Source organism: Melozone crissalis, unplaced genomic scaffold (genome assembly GCF_028551555.1).
Source record: "Melozone crissalis strain CALT ecotype California unplaced genomic scaffold, PUWL_Pcris_2 ptg000023l_1, whole genome shotgun sequence".
Lineage (NCBI taxonomy): Eukaryota > Metazoa > Chordata > Aves > Passeriformes > Passerellidae > Melozone > Melozone crissalis.
In genome coordinates this window covers 29,631,775-29,649,024 of record NW_026535801.1, presented here as the reverse complement: position 1 = coordinate 29,649,024, position 17,250 = coordinate 29,631,775, and the positions used below count along the sequence as shown (strand labels likewise).

Sequence of the window (17,250 nt, the reverse complement as noted above, 5' to 3'; positions counted from 1 at the left end):
GTCGCTATTTTAGTGCTAACATTTACAAGCTTATTTGCTGAAGGCAATTTTTGAAGACATTTTGTCAGTGGCCAAGTCCATCTCCCACTGAAGTTAAGTGGAAGACTCCCACTGACCTCAATAGGAAACAGCTCAGACAGTCAGGGCAGGATTCAGAGCTGTTTTAACTCACTGAAATGCCACAAGTTGAGAACAGATCTCTGAGAGCAAAATGGGTAAACCCAGGAGGAAAATGCCACCAAGAGAAATAACAGGAGAATATCCATTAATAAATACATTAAAACATGGTACCATGGAATTTCATCCCTGGCTGTGCCCATGTAACAGATTTGCAGTCCATGTCCCAGCTCGCTGCCGGCTGCTGCCAACGGGACCCTTTGTGGGGCTGTGCACTGCTGCTTGTGCTCACTGAACCTGACTGGGGGAGAAAAACTAAACAAAAAAAACTGCACAAGGTAGGATGCTTTCAGCAGTTCAGAGTAATCGTGCTGAAATAACAAGATCAATTCAGACTCCTGAAGTCAGGCATAGACAAAAGCACCAAAAGAATCCCACATTTACTGTCTTCTTTCAGATAATTATTTTCCTCTAGTTCATCATAACTAGGAAAATTTTGTTTAATAGCTTGTAATATTGCTATCATGACTGTAACTGTACTTCCTTCATTTGAGTGGAGAAAGAGCTTGAAAAAATTCCTTGCAGACAGCTTTTTTCCCCTCTTTTTCTTGTTATAAAGTCTACACTTGCTGCAAGGGCACAAGGGATGGAAAAAGTATTTAATTAGTATTTCCAGAAATATCCTCGCCTAACCCATAATGAGGTCATGCCAGATCATAATCCTCCTCAAATACAAGAGACAAAGTGATTTCCTTTTCATACAGCATCCTTTTTTGGGTGCAGCATCGACAGCTTTTCTGTGGTTTCAAAGGAAAAATAAAATTGAGTCAGTCTGAGTGGGGGAAGTCCAGAAACATCTAATACATCTTCCTGTGAGATAAATTCAGCAGTGAAGACATGGGTGGGATCTAATACAACCAGATACTTTCTTTTAAAGAAAACAGAAGGAAAAATCCCAGACCAAACCACAGCTCCAATCGCCATGTGCCCAACTGAACTCCTTTGAACTGTCTGCTCAAATAATATTTCTCTTAAATCAGGGAGGGGTGTGTTTGGGCTACCTGTGTCTATTTGCTATTCCTCTCACTTGCCAGAACCAAACCTGAGTCTTGGGTGGACTCCTGGAAACATGGAGCACTGTGCACACCGCAGGGCTGGTGGCCCAGGCAGGGGCTACACTGGCACTGCTGCTGCCAGGGCTTGGCTTGCACCAAAGAGGGGCTGGCAGCAGCTGCAAGGGCCAGCTGAGACCAACCTTCTCACTGGAGGTCATTCCTCCTCCTTCAGTGTTTCCAGTGACCAGAGCACTACTGTGTTTTCAACACTCCAAAAGAAAAACCCATCCCTCAAGTGGCCCTTCCCAGACAGGGAAGCTCACGATACCCCGATGTTGCACAGCCCACTCTCCTTGTGAGAGATGAGTCAATGAGCCAAACAGCTCGTACATGGCAAAAATACTAACTTGGAGGAAAGCTTCCAATCTTATCTTGATGAACACATCAAGAGCTTGAAACCCCAGCAGCTCCCTTAGTGGCTCATGCCAATAATTACTCAACTCCACTGTCACACTGAGGCAGGGAGCAGAGCTCAGGTAGATGCCCAGGTTTAGCTCGCAGCTGGTGGTGGCTCATCAGCTTTTCCCCACTGGAATAAGGTGCCAGAGAGCACAGAGCATTTTCTCTCCTTCAATATTCCATAATTAAAATAAATCAGAAAAAGGACATTATCTGCTGTATTTGCCCTCTTCTGCAAACACACCACGTGTCATTTCACTGTAGAAATCACCGGACAAGGCTGATTTACTGGCCAGCCTCAGGAAGCCAGTGATTCTGCAACCCTCTCTCCCATCCCCCAAAGTTTATTGTTGAGTTCTTGGATCATCAAGTACAGAGTGTAGAATAATTTAATGGTGGGGGGGATTTTCATCCTCCTTCTCTATCCCAATATGACTAAATTTATTGATTTTGGATTGCTGTAAATTATAATGTAATTATCCTGCTGCACAAGCAGCTTCCCATTCCAGAAATTAAAAAGCAATTCAGGTAAATGATCTTTAGTTATCATGGTGCATCCCTGCAGAACTCATTAGGTTGGGGGATTAGATGGCACACCAAAACTCTTACAGGGAGGGTGACATTGAAAACTATCACGCCTGACAATACAGAACTTCCTTGGGAAGATAATGGTGTGGAACTTTTTTTTCCCTTTCTGAAAAATTTGAGATGCTAGCAACTTGTACTTCTCCCTGGATCTCTAACACTCACTTACTGACCCTTCTAAAAAATAAACACTCTTCCTTTGAGATGAGAATGCCATTAAGTGGAATTCAAGAAATGGACAACATCACAAGGCCATCTGTAGAACACTGTCATCTGATCCCACTGGATCTCAGGTGGAAAAGCAGCTCATGTGAGTCCAAGTCAGCAACTACTTTTTGAGGTGGGAGACTGCCAACTGGCACAAAAGAGAGCTCACACCAGATTTCCAGACAGCTAAGGTGAATTTTCCAGCTTTCCCGAAAGAAAGCTCTATCTGATGGGATTGCTAAAAGATCTGATCGACTGTAGTCACAGAAGATATGTGCACTTTGCCAGCACAAGTGTTCCCAATCCCTTTGTCTTGCCCAAAGGTTATGTTTTGCCTCCCTAAATCTTCCTGCACTTCAGGCATTTTCCACTTGCTGTTCTACACTGTTGTGATGGCTAAGCAGCCATCACCAGGCTTCACACTGAAGGCGGCTACAGTCGTTGGCAGATGAAAGGATACGTGTGCACATAGTTTGCACATCATTAAGTTCGCAAAACGCTTTGAGGATGAAATGTGCTACATAAATATAACAGGTTATTAAATTTCTTGGTGCCTGCAGTGGTCTTCTATGGATTGTGCCTAAACCTGCTACTGCTTTTAGCTTCTTGGCTTTTTTTTTCTTTTACCCCCATGCCCCAGAAAATTTTAAGTTTCTCCCTCCAGCCAAGGAGTCTTTCACACCTTCTGCTGGCCCCAGGGAGCTGCTGTGCAGACATGGGGAGTCACACTGGCTTTTGACTGCATGTGTGCAGTCTCTGCCCATTTCCTCTGAAAGTGGGGGCTGCCAGACTTGAAAGACCCCTCTTGCTCCCCCTGCTCTTCTCTAATATAGCCCTTAATTAATACTGATGGCTGCTACCACTTTTGAGTAGGACAGTGCAGATCCTTGGTATATTAGTCAAACACCACAGAGATTTATGAACTCATCAGCATGACCAAGGTACTCAAAAAAGAAGCAAAACCCTTCAATTTAAAATTCTCCTACACCATCAGAAATTTCAACTTCATCCACAAGTTCTTCGTACTGTGAAAGTTCACTAGTTCTGTTATTTCACTTCTAGTAAGGAACATGTCCTAATATGGACATTTTTGCAGCACTCAGCTAAATTCTGAAGATATACGAGGTACCCTGGTAGCTCTTTCTCCCATTAAAAACAACCTATTAACTCAGTCTCATGAAAGCCCAAGTCATTTCTGGTCTCTTTCTAGCAGAGGCGGCTCAGCAACCTCTCTCCCCATCTCAACAGCACACAGTGCCACAATTGCACAAGGCGTTGTGGCTCGAGCATGGGACATCAGTGAAAAATCTCTGTTCTTTTTTGGGATGCATGCATACTTTTCAAATTTCCTAAAAGGAGAGATTATTTGGTTTTGGCCCGGCATCTGAAACCACTCACAGGCCACACACAAGTTACCGAGTAAGCAGACGACATCCTTTTCTTAAACCCTTATGGACACAAACAGATTTTGAAAACATGTAGTTCAACCACCTCAGCAAATTGTTTCCCCGGTGTGTTGGTGTTGGGAGCCCAGTGCCTGCCCTTCCTCCTTCTCCTCACCCCCCATTCACTGTTTACAGCACGAAGGACATTTGTGCTGCACTGAACCTGCTCCGGTTCTTTTATATAGATTTAGACCACATAATTTGATCATGACCACCGGTAGTTTTATTGCCCTGATTTATAAGTAGCCTTGCAGGGGTTTGGGGCTTTTTTCCCTTTATTTGGTAAGAAAGTGAAACTCATACCAGGTTCCTTCCCTGCTGCAGCCTGAGGACAAGCTGCGGGATCTCCACAGCTCTGCCACCCTCCCTCTGCCCTTGCTGTGGTCTCAGAGGGGAATACACACACTGCAGGAGCTGGCTGAAGCTTCTCCTCGAGCCCAAATCCTCCCTGTGGCCCTCAGAGGGGAATACACACACTGCAGGAGCTGGCTGAAGCTTCTCCTCGAGCCCAAATCCTCCCTGTGGCCCTCACTGCCTCACAGCACTTGGCTTGTTCTGCCCAAGAGAATGCTCCAAGTGACATCCAGGGGAATTGATGGTGCCACTCCCCCTGTCCATGAGTGAGACACCCCAACAGAAACCCCAGTGTCATTCCCTCTCTTGCCTGCTAACCCTCCTCCCAGGGAAGTCAGAAAAGGCTTCTTTGGCCAAGTCATCAGTTTTACAATCCAAACAGCAGGGGATAAAAACCCAGGCAGCTCTGCCACGGAGCTAAGGGAGATGTGGCTGTTGGGCCAGGCACGTTGCTACCAACCATCTGCATTCCCAGGGCACACTAAATCTGGGATCTGTATTAGTATTCTCCAGCAGGCTTCTGGCAGATATTAAATACCAGCCTCCCTGGAGAACTTGTTACCTCCTCATGCTTGACTGGGTGAATATAAGTGAGCGCCGTGCTTGTATCTGCTACCTGAAGAGGCCAGACGAAGCCTATCTGAAACATGCCAAGACTCCATATCTGTCATTACCATACCAATTTCCTGAATGAAAATCCTGCCTGTCTTTCATTTAATCTGTCTTCTCTCTCATTACGTGACCAGAACACGCTGTATTAATTACAAAGACAGGTCAGTATGTGACTTAAAACCTAATTTCTGTTACTCACCTAAAAAGATTACTGCCTGGATGAGCATGATGCTCTGGAACAAGAATAACAAAGCCCACCAATCGTTCTGCCCTGTCACTAGCATGTGAAGAACTAATTTTGCACTGGTCCAAGGGCTTAGGGAAAAGGTTCATCAGAAATCCAGTCATCTCACCTCATCTTCACAACATGTATTTTTTTCCAGCTTATCTACCTTTTGTCTTTTTCTGCACCCAGCCAATTTCTTCTTAGACTTCTGAGTGTGTAGTATTTCCTAACTTTTCCCTTTGCTACCAAGTTCTCCCCTTGAGGATCCCACAAAATGGTGTCTGTTGGCTCTAACACTGCTGTTAGATTCTTGTTTCTCACATCTCTGTATAGCAGCTGGTCAAAGGCCTTCAGATCCCTCTGCACAGCTCAGTCCTCCTCCCACACAATTTGTCCAGGCTAATTCTGCTGCTCTGTGTATTATGGTATCTGAGTAAAACCTTTTGACTTTAGTCCACCATGATTTCCATAAAGGACTCTCAGCTTCTCTCTACTACTCTGAGGTTACTGGCACCCTGTGTCCTACCCCATCAAGTAATAACTTTGCAAAACTTTGAAGCAGAAATCACATCCTCCCTAGTTATGGGGTTCACGCTGATCAAATATTCCTGGCATTTTCTTTTGCCTCACTGAACATCATAATTGCCTGGAAAAATAATTTCAAAACTACCTGCAGAACTGGTACCAGAAAATTCATAGGTGACATGAGCCACCATCCAATTATGCACAGACTGGGAATGCTGGGCACAGCTGCACCCTTTGCAAGTGTCTAGAGAGACATCAACCCTTCTTTTTGGCATCCATAACCATGGCTTTCAAAGGTCCATTCCTTCTTCTCTTCTCGTGCCTTATTCAGCTGACACTGCCTTCAAATCCCCACTGGTTTGGGCCATCAGCTCTGTATCTCACAAAACACAAGGTTAAGTGAAGCAAATTCAGGAGGACATTTCTATTCTGCCCTCAGGACTTAACTATGGGAAGGATTTGAGGCTGGAAAAGAATAGTTTTTCATTATGGTCACAGAAAGGAAGAATAAACTAAAACCACTGCAGATACAGGCACTGAGGAAAGGCCCTGTGGGCTGATACTTAGAGAAGCTCATTTCTATCCTCACTCAAGTGCTACAGAGGTTAAAGACCTGCTACAACCTGCCATAAAAGGCAAACCCTGCATTAATAGGAAATGTGTTCCCCTCCCCCATTCCAAATGTATTTTTTATGAGTAAACATTTCTGTATTAAGACTTACTGTCTTCAAAGATCCCTTTTATGTCCCAAAGGTAACCATTTAGGGGTTCTTATAACAGCCGTTACTTATCTTTACAATGGGCAATGCATGTGAACTCAGTGTCTGAAACTTTAATTTTGCTATATATTTTTTAGTAACTACATATAAATCCAGCCTGTTTCAAGTGTCAGTGACTCTGTGTGACCAAAAGATAGCCTTGGATATTATTTCACCTGCAAAGACATTGCTCTGAGTGGAATTAAAAGTAGCAAAAGAATTTGCAAAACTCTCCACCCTTTTAATGTGCTTGCATAAGTGATGCAGAATGCATAGAGCTCAGAATATGAGATGCAAATGTTTTTCACACATTCAGTCATCTCATATCTATTTTAAGAGTCACTGCTCCAGCAGTTGAAACACAGGACCCTGCAGTAAAGATGTTTTAAGGGTGTCTTTTTAACAGCACAAGAAGGTTCCTCTGGAGTTTTCAAAGGGAAAAAAAATCACACCAAACAAGAGCACTGCCAGCTCCTCTGCAGCTGATTACAGTATTAGAGCTTGCATGTGCACAGCAGACTAATGGGAAGGTAAGCTGAAACTAAGTTTCTCTCCAAAGCTGTTATCCCATGACAATTATTTTATCCTTCCATCACCTAGCATGCAAGAGTCTAATTACAAAGGGCTTTGCTAAGACCACTGTCTATTGCTAGAATGGGTGAATATACATGTCTATTGGGTGTCTATTGCCTGGGTCAGGGTAAACCATGAAGCTCTCCACAGTCTCTGTAAATTCATCCAGATGTGTACAAAACTCACACTGAGGTATTTGGAGCTCACCCACAGACTACTTACATAAGAAACTGTTTTGAACTAAGAAAAATAATTTTCTCTTGTTTTGATACAGAATATTTACATTTACAAGTTGTTATTAACAACTTGATGCTCTCCAGCTGAGTTCCAGGTAAGATCACCTCACTTCAGAGCAAGCACCGGCCCTTTGGAATACACTCAATCTCTATCTCCCCAAATGATCTCTCCGCTGCAGATATTGAAAACACCTTTACTGCAAGAACTAAAACTTCTCTTCCCCAACCCTAAAAAACTGTTTTATTATCCCCTTTGGACAATACATGTGACACCTAAGACATATGAACAAGGTCACTTGTAAGGCAGCACCCAGGGGCAGCAGCACCCTCTTGCAGCTGGTGGGGAGTGGGAAATGGTCACCTCCCCACAGTCTGACCCATTAAGTGTTTCCTTGTGACCAATGCCATAAACATGCTAACCAGATGCTGATGGATGGGCCTGGAGGCCCAAAGAACAACCCGAGTTCATTATATAAATGAGGGAGCAAAGGGAAGTCAAGCAGCTTTCCCAAAATCATGAAGGAAGTTTGAGACTTCATCAGGAACTGAAACTAATTTTCTCCAGGCTCAGTTCTGTGCCCTCACTGTAGGGAGCCACCAAAAAATTGGGTATCTTCACACAAGCAGCCTCTGGGAGTCGGATCAGCTTCCCACAACACATAATAATTCCTCTCGTTAAAACGGGACGTGCAAACCAATGCCTAAAGTCCTCACCTTTGTGTTTCTCTGGTTTTACTTTATAGCGTGGCAGTAAATGCCTCTGAAAGAACATCATCAGCTGTACCGGCAAACCAACACAAACAGATTTAGCTTAACCTCATGCCTCACTTGCACAAAGGCACTTGCACACATTAACACAGGACAGGGACATTCACTCCAGCCAGGATGTAGGAAATTCCCACCATCACTGCTGGTCCATCCCAAAAAGAGTAGCCATAAACCAGGGTGAGTCTCAGGTAGAAAAACTGAGTCAGAAAGGTAATTTCATCACCTCATAAATAGAAAAATTTAATTTCAGAAAAATCTAAATATTACCCAACGTTCTGGCTCCAGGGTCAGCGGTGCTGACCCCCTATCACTCTCTCTTGGCTCAGAGCATCCCCACAGGTGCATAAAACCTCTGCTTTCTTTAAAAGATTAAACTATTGTTGAAGCAGCACACACGGGGCCAGGGGCTTAGAAGAAGATACCTCCTCTATTGGATAGTTTTCAGGAATGTCAGACACTGATATTTTATATCAATACAACTGAAGCCATCAAAACATCTACTTTAACTGTTTATTTAAGGATGCATCTGTTGCCAGCTGTGATTTTTTCTGAAAATCTGTCAGTCAAGAGCCAATCACTGTAAGAAGAGAGAACAGAATAGAACAGCTATCTGGCTAAAATGGCACCATTCAATCCCTGAAAATGTCACTGTATTTTAGAAATCAGATACTGGTGGCAGTAAATATAAATATTTTGCTTATAATCCTCCTGTTCTTATTTATGATTTACTTTCAATTGAAAGCATTTTCAATGGGATGATCTTAAAAAGATCTGGGATTCCAGGATGAGGAAAGAGGTATAAAAAAAAAAGAGGAGAGAAACCCCCACTGAGCTCTCTAACAAACTACAGAGAAGGCAGAATTGATTTCCATCAAGTTTGTGGTCATGTGGGATCACATTCAATTTTTTAAATTTTCATTTTGGACTCAGCCTATGTGTCCAAAGTTTTGCTCAGTTCTTTCCAGCAAGGTTTGCCTGATTTCAACCCAACACTACTATGGGAGTCACAGAACATCCAGCATAGGTCATTTTCCAACACATGTAAAGTCACGAGTTTAACATAATTCTGAAGAAGTTTGCATTAAAATACTATATCCCCTTCATTCCCTCAAGAGCTAAATTTACAATCTTGGCTGAGGTTTTATTCTCTGTCATTACCATTATGATCAGAGAACTCATCCTGTCAAGCACAGTCCCCACACAGAATTCATGGGATATCAATTTATTTCAGAATGTAAGGTTTCTGCAATTTTTGTCTCACTTGGTTCTGGAAAAATCTGTAGTCACTAATTATGAGCCCCCTGTGCTAGGTACTGAACAAAGGCACTGCTGAGTTAGTTTAAATTCAGTGATAACCTATTTGTGCTACTGAGCATTTTCATACCCTTATGCAACCAAGAGGAATGGAGCTGACTGCTGCATCGTGATGTTCTCAGAGGCTCTGGATGATGCATACACAACTTGTGCTCATCTCTCCTGAAGGGAAAGAAACAACGCCTCCGTTTGGCAGATGGGCATGAGGATTTGAGTCATCTGACCATGATTACACGGCATATCATTGAGAGAGGAAGGGCTTGCTAGTGGATATGGTGAACCAAGGAACCTGGGCTAAGACCTCTGCACTATTATCCACGTTGCATGTACACCACATATGAACTTCTGAAGTCCCAGAGATAATCACTTCTTGACATCTCTTGAAACAGCTCAACCCATTTCAGCCACTTTGACCCTGGAAAAAAATCCCCTGTGCTCCCGGTCTGCAGAATGGGAGCAATGACATCTCCCTGTCTTGCCAGGATGTTCATATGCAGACAGATGCTGAGGTGTTGAGGCTGTGTGGGGGCTGCACAAAGCAAGAAATCCCCCCACAAGCCCTGGGCTTCCCACAAGCCACCATATAGCATAATTAATCTTCTCTAATTATAAAGCTCCAGTGAAACTGGCTGTATCCTCTCAGGTCTCTGCACCTCACTCATCACCACACAAAACCATGAAAACAGACAACCTGATTTCATGGGGGGCAGTTTAACAAGGTGAGGAACAATGCCAAATCCTCTTTTCACAGCAAGGTCTATGGATGCCTTCTCAAGGCCATTTCTTTAGGGGGTGCTGGGAATACAAGCCCTGTTTCTTGGTGCTGGTATTGGATGCACAGCATTTCTAGGAACATTTTTCTTTGCCACTCGTCTGACCTCAGGAGCAGTCCCACTGCTCTGTGCAGGCAGCCATGAAACACTCTGCCAAACCCTATCAATTATTTAGCATCCAAAGGTAGACCTAATCTGTGTGATAAAAGGATGGATTTTATCTAAGGCTTGTTCCCCTTAAAGTGATTTACACAACTGGCCTCTCTAGTTGCTTCCCTTAACATAATTATTTACTTTTGCATTAATAGCTTTCCTCCATTTGGGTTATTTTTAGGAGCTTTTTGTAGCCTTGAGAATTTACTATGGTTTTTTCCCCTTGTATTTTTAGTGGGGATTTTAAATTTCCCATCTCTCTAAATGAGCTGTTAAAACACTAGTTTTGCCAAACCTGGTGTAAAGCAGGAGCAGCTCTGGGAAGCAGCCCCCCTGGCTGTGTTGACATCTGGGTGTTGAGTTTGCCTCTAACTTGAGAAGCCAAGGGTGAGATTTCAGTTCAGAGCTGGCAGTCAGGGCTCCCAGACTGCTCATCAGGCTATGGACTGATGAACATGAATGAAAGGCTTCAAATATTAATCTAGTCCCACCTGGGTTTCTCCCTTTAACCCCACTCTGCAATTTTGGCAAAGTTGGGAAGACTGGGATTTTTCCACCTAACATTAAATCAGGCATGAAGCCCTCAAAGGAATAAAGCAGGCACAATGTGATTCACTCCACTCTAATGCAAAAGCATCCCAAACTAGACACCTAACACTTAGGCAGCCAACTTTAGACAAAATAACTCCCATGATTATGGCAGGCTCAAATGCCTTGGCTAATGGGTGGTGTTGGGAGAATTGATTTATAAAACCTGCACAAATTCACAGATATTCAAGCAAAAAGCTGCCAGAGATACTAAAAATTCAAGCTATGGGAACATGCTAGGAGAAGAGACAATCCAGGAGATAATCCATTATCACCACTAGATTTTCTTGACTACAATTGACCAATCCACAATAGATAAGTTTAGCACCAGTTAAAAAGGTGATATTTAGGTACCCTTTGAGGGGCACTTAAATGAAGTCTAAGCTGGGTCCCCAGAGAAGAAGACTTACCAGTATTTGCCAGAATAAACTTATGGGGCTTACGGAGTAATAGAAATGCAGAATTTATTATTATTACAGTTATTATTAATGGTAAGATAATACACTCACAAAATACAAAGGTCTTCCAGGTGGTGCTTAATGGTTGGGATCACCAATGCCAGAACCAGCCTGTGAAGAATTACTTTTTCTATTTTAAAGTCATAAAAGCTTTTCAACTTGGCGTGCAAACCTGCAGTATGGTTAGGGATGAAATACAATTACTGCCTTCAAAAGTACCTTTGCATCTGTAACAAGCTGAAATTATAGGAACTTCTGCTGTAACAGTGTGGAGGAGCTGTATGCAATTAGAGAATGCTAGCTGATGCTATGAATTATAGAATTGTTTAGGCTGGAAAAGACACTTAAGATCATCAAGTCCAACCATAAAGCTGTTGCGTCATCTAAGGGCTCCACAATTTGAATGAAAAAGTCTGTAAACATTAATGGTTATCCACTCTGAGGTCACACCTTTGCCCACAGGGTTGGCTCCCACACAAAGTCAGCGGAGAGGCCTGGGCAAGGACTTTCCCCCATGAGGGAAAAAAGAAAACAAACCAAGAAGTCAGACTCCAATCACACATTTAAGCAAAGCAAAGGATTACCTGGGCTGACTCTTTTGAGGAAGAAACTAGGGAGACAGCATTGCAAGCTGTGGATAGAAGAGAAAGGGCAGGCAGAAGACAAGACATGCTTTTATAGCACAGTTTATGGCAATCTTAATTATCAAAATTCTGCCACTGTAACTGAAGAACTAAACCTGCTGTTCCCAGAGAGCTCTCTGCCAGGCCCACACCCCAGATGCTGCACACGAAACACAAAAATGGTCCAGCCTGGCTTTGACTTCATTTATCTCTACACGAATCCTTCTAAACCAACCCAAAGAGCAGGTGTCAGGTGACCAGCATGAGACAAAGCTGGCAAGCTTGTCACTGTCCTTGATATCCTGTGACTGGGGAACAGCCTCAGCACTGCACCAGTCCGAGCATCTGAGACATCCAGCTGCCCAAAGGGACATGAGTGGGTACACAAGGGACTGTAGGCAATCTGCCCACTCAGAAGGGCTACAGTAGCAAAGAAATACACCTTAGAACCCAACAGAATTAGTTTCATGAAAGGCTGACAGAAACAGTCAGAGAAGAAATACAGTTCTTGATTGCTGCTGCTCTTGTGGCAGCACTGCACTGAAGCTCTACCCAAGGTGGGGGCCACTGAAGTCTGTGCAGTAGGAGAATTTCTCAGTCTGAATTACAGGATTTTCCCATCACTCAGTTTTAACCACTTGCCCCCTCTCCCCCTGGAGCCAGTTCCAGCTCTTCTGTTGAATACATCTCTCAGTATTTTAAGATGTACACAGCAAAGCAGTGCAGGGCAGAGAAACTAAGAATGTGCTTGTACTGGTTATGTTCCTTTTCCTGGAAAATGTGAACTGAATGAAAAACATTCTTCAAGAAGATCCCTGCCCCTCCAGGGTGGACATAGGAGATGACTTCATTGGGGCTGTTCTCATTCTAATTTGTCTGAGTCTCGGGCCACACAGACTATATATTTTTTCAGAGCGCTGAGGTGTGCTGGGATGCTGGCATTTCCTCCTCCTCATTTACATGGTCTTCCCATAATCCAGCACTAAGACAAGCTGAACTGCATAAGGACTCCCTGCCAATGCCACTTGGGGCTTGCTTATGGAAGACCTCTGGAGAGCGATGGGAGGTGCTCCCTGCCCTTCTCCTCTGCCTGTGAAAGGGCTGAGTGTGCTACTTCTGCAGAACTAAGCATTCCTGCCAGCCCATAAATCAAGCGAGCAAACTCCATCCCAATCTGATCCGCTGCAGAAAAGCCCCATACTCTGCCTTTAAAGCACACACAGGGCAAAGAGCTGTATTTCATCAACTGAAGCCTTAATATCAGAGGAGAGTCGTTACCTCCTGGAAAAAAAAAAAAAAAGCACAGCCAGAGCCTTACTAGTTCTGCAGCTTGGCTTCCCCATGTTTACACCAAATGACTTGTTGAACTTCATTATATACAAAGTATTTCCATAGATCAGAGGCAGGGAGACCTGTGCAGCTAACATAAAATAAATTACCACCCTGTGATAAATGGTTCTATTAGCAATCCAGATTGTTAAACTCAGATACAACAGGATGAAGGGAGCACTGCCCCATTCATTCTCCCTGCGGCAGATACTGAGTTGTAAATAGGTTATTTTGTGTGTAAATAACACATTAAAACTCAGCATTAGCCGTGTCTTTTGATAGAGAGGAAATTGTTCCAAATAAATAATTTCGGACAGGAATGTAAAATAAGCCAGATTTAATAGTGCATGCCTGCTGTAGCTGTGTTAAACATGACTAAAATGATAAACCCCAGAATATACTAATAGTAAACTATGCTCTGACATCAAAGTAATGAGGCTGTATTTTTACCCAGCTTTAGAAATGCTAAAATTAGTCTTGACAGAGCCAGACATCAGAAAAATGTTTCAAACATAAACACCATCAATTTGGGAACTTGGAGTTTGTGTCATGCAGAGGGTGGGGTGGAGAGGGAAAGGTGCATTCTGGACCTTGTTAAAGTTGGGCAGTTAGCATTTAGGAGAATTTGTATTTAATTTTTATTACGAGATGAGAAACCTATCTTCCTAAATATCTCTGCCTTTGAAAGAGTGGCTCATTTGAATTTCCCCCCCAGTCATGTGCCTGGGCTTCCTCATGCCTGTAGGTACAGAGGACATGTCAGAGCCAGCCTGGAGGACACAACCCAGCCCCACTCGTGGTGCTCTGCACAAACCCTCCCACCCCACACAGCAATGTGGACTCTGGTATTCAACAGAAGGGGTTTCTGAACTTGAACTGTTGTAAGTTGCCCTTCAGAAGTAGAAGACAATAAAACCAAGAGCCTCTTCTACAGATTTAACTTGTCTATAGTTCCTACATGCTGTCATTATAAACACTTTCCATCTCAGTCACACATACACAGCTGCCCCTACTGCAAGTGAAAAGAGGAGCTTTGACTCCTTGGCCAACATGATTTATGGAAAAACATAAAATTAGGAGAGACTTCCCTGATGTCATATCTGTGAAGCCAATTTCTGAACATCTGATCAATGAGTTACTATAAAAAAACTGTCGTGCATGATGTTTAAAATGGCAGCTTCAGAAGACTGGGATGCAAATTTTTAGTACAAAAGGACTCTTCTCTACTGCCAGCATCAACAGTATCGATCTCTTTTCCCACAGCCATAACTTAATTTGTTAGAGGCTGGAAACATTTTGGAAAAATACCCAAAGCAAGGGAACTAGAAATGCAGACTGAACATATTACCTTATAATAATACAGTCTAACTAATAATAGAATCAAATTGTTCTTCAGTTATTTAACTAATATTCAGTTTATTCCTTCCATTAATTAGACATAAAACCTTATGAATCTATTAATTCCTACAAGGGAAAAAGAAAACCTTGTGATCTGAGAAATATGCAAAGCGTGCTATGATGGCACTCCTTCTATGTGACTCAGTAGAATAAAGGAGAAGAAATGTGTTGCAAATTACATTTGTTTGGCTCTGGAGAGCAGCTTGGTGATTTGCAGCACTGGCTGAGCCTCACTGCCACTTTCTCATATGCTAGTACAAAGAGTAAAACCTCTGCAATAAATGAAATCAAGAGTCTGTCTTGGATGAGAATAAAGACTTGCTCGTATGGCCCCAAAGCAGGGTGGGGAGCTCAGAGGCCCCCCCTTTAAAGATGATGCCATCATCAAGCTGAACTTCCTAATTAATCTCCAAGCCTCATCTGCTTTCTTCTGTAAAAATATGAGCATAAATACTCATAGTTCAGGCCTGTTGTGAGTAATTACTTCAGTTTAGGGAATCAAACATGTTATATTAGCATGAATACCATGTAAGTAGAGTCTCATCTCTACCCAGCCTTTTTGTCATCACCTGCTAAATCACACCTTGCAGTTAACTCAGGTTAGAAGACAACTCTGTATCCATTTTTTTACTTCCAAGCACACACACAAGCACGCTGCTGGCTTTCAGGAGCCTGTATTATGTCTAGCCAGAGTTCAAAGGAAGCACTTGGAGCCACAAGAGCACGTGCAGCACCTGCAGCGTCCCGGGGCCAGCACCCGGCCACATGCTGCTCCACTGCTGCCATTTTGGGTCATTTATGAGCACTTTTCTTCACAGCGTGACAGAGATTTCACTCTTTACATCTCATTACACAACGCTTTTATCACAATTCCCCTGACATCTTCAAACAATCCTCAACTTACTTCTCCACTTCCTCCTACTAAAAGGAGAAATATTGAGCCCATAAATCACTTTTTTCCAAAGGTGAGAGCACACTGCTAACAGAACATATTATACTGGATGCTTAAAAACCAATTAGGTCTCCAGGGATGCCACACGGGCTGATGGACACTCCACCTCAGGGCATCCTCATTTGGATCTCTGGAAAGGTTGTGACTGCTTCCTCAGTGGAGGCACTCCCAAGGCAAGTGCCAAGTGGGGAGAAGGTGTTTATTCATAACAGCACATCTATGGAATTTTAGAACATGCTTGGACTATGTTGGGGCCAATCAACCCTTCAGGTCTGCCAGTCACTGAGATGATACCTCAAGTGGGCTGCCTCAGTAGGTCCTACAGCCTTTGCTTCTTCAGGGATTTGCTGGGGGATGCCAAACTTCTGCACATTGCTATCCCCTCTATTTCTGCTTCCTGGCAAGCCTTCCTTTCTGCCACTCTGTGCAGTGCTCACAAGGAAAGTGGCTCAGACCCGTCCAGGACCACAAAACTGCATTTCCCTCCAAACAATTTTCTAAAAGACTTTCTGGTTGCTTTTAAGAAAAAGTTTATCAAAAACATGAACTAATCTGATAGATTACTAGCCACTCCTACATTATTCTGTGCATCTGAATCTTCACAGGTCAATTGGAAAAAGAAACCTGAGTAGTAAACTTTATGAAAAAGGAGAGATAAAGCAGATTTAAGCCTTTTTGGTCAGAAACTATCTTCAAAACTCAGGCAACAAAAAACTCAAACTCTCCAGCCAATCTGGGTAAGAAAGAGAGGAGCTCACAGAAGAGTCATTCTGTCCTCCTGGGGTGATGAAAAACCACCCTGCACTGAAGGAAGGGGAGATGACAGGATCATTTTGAGGTAGACTCTGACTAGCAACAGCATGTATTTCAAAAAGGAAAAAAAAAAGCTGCCTGCAAAGTTTACACAGCTGGGGTGTCTCCTGTCACATCCAAACTGGTGGAGACTAAATTTGTCTCTTATACCCTGTCCAAAGATGGCAAGCAGTCCCCAGCAAGGGCAGCGATGGTGGCTCCTCAGTGTGCACAGCCTGGCCCACAGCTGTGCCACCACAACGGGCCCTGGCACTACTCTGGATATCCACCAGCACACGTGAACCAGAGATGGGTGTGGGTCTTGCCTGCCACAGCAAGCAGGAGGAGGCAGGAGCAACATCCCTGCACACCACAGTTACATCCACCAGTAATGGCTCCACGCCTGCAGGTATCCACAAGAGCTTCCCAGTTGACTTCAAAACCAGCAAGACCAAAATCTTGCTTAACACATTGACTTGAACAGGAACAGCACAAGTGGAGGGGTTTCTTTATGAACATTCCTGCACTGGGTCTGGACATTCCCAAATTCCTCTCTAACCGTGAAACCCCAGCAGCAATGACTGGAGACCACGCAGTCTGTTTAGCTCATTAGCAGGATCACAGCTGGCACATGACACCCTTTCTGACCAGGATAATGAGGTGCTCCCCATCTCCAGCCAGCCCCACCAGGCGCTCTTTAACCATGGAGGAGTGGAGGGCACACTGCTGCCAACACTGTGCAGCACCAGTCAGCTGGTGGCAAGCATTGATGGGATGTCCCAACGCCCCCAGAGCCACCCTTAACCACCCATCCCCTCCCTCACCCCAGTCCAGTTCTCCATCACACCACAGTGACGTTTAGATGCCATGCAGGGACACAGCTTCCAGATCCTCTGACAGCCAAAAACCCCAATAAACTCAGCGTGTTCACAGGAAGACAGATGCCATCA

The 17,250-nt window shown here is 43.7% G+C and overlaps 1 protein-coding gene across 1 annotated transcript in view; it reads right to left on the bottom strand.

The window, feature by feature from the left end:
• The window catches only part of GLI2 (GLI family zinc finger 2), a 185,874-nt gene that overhangs the window by 120,227 nt on the left and 48,397 nt on the right, over positions 1-17,250 (bottom strand). The gene's annotated exons all lie outside the window — the stretch shown is intronic.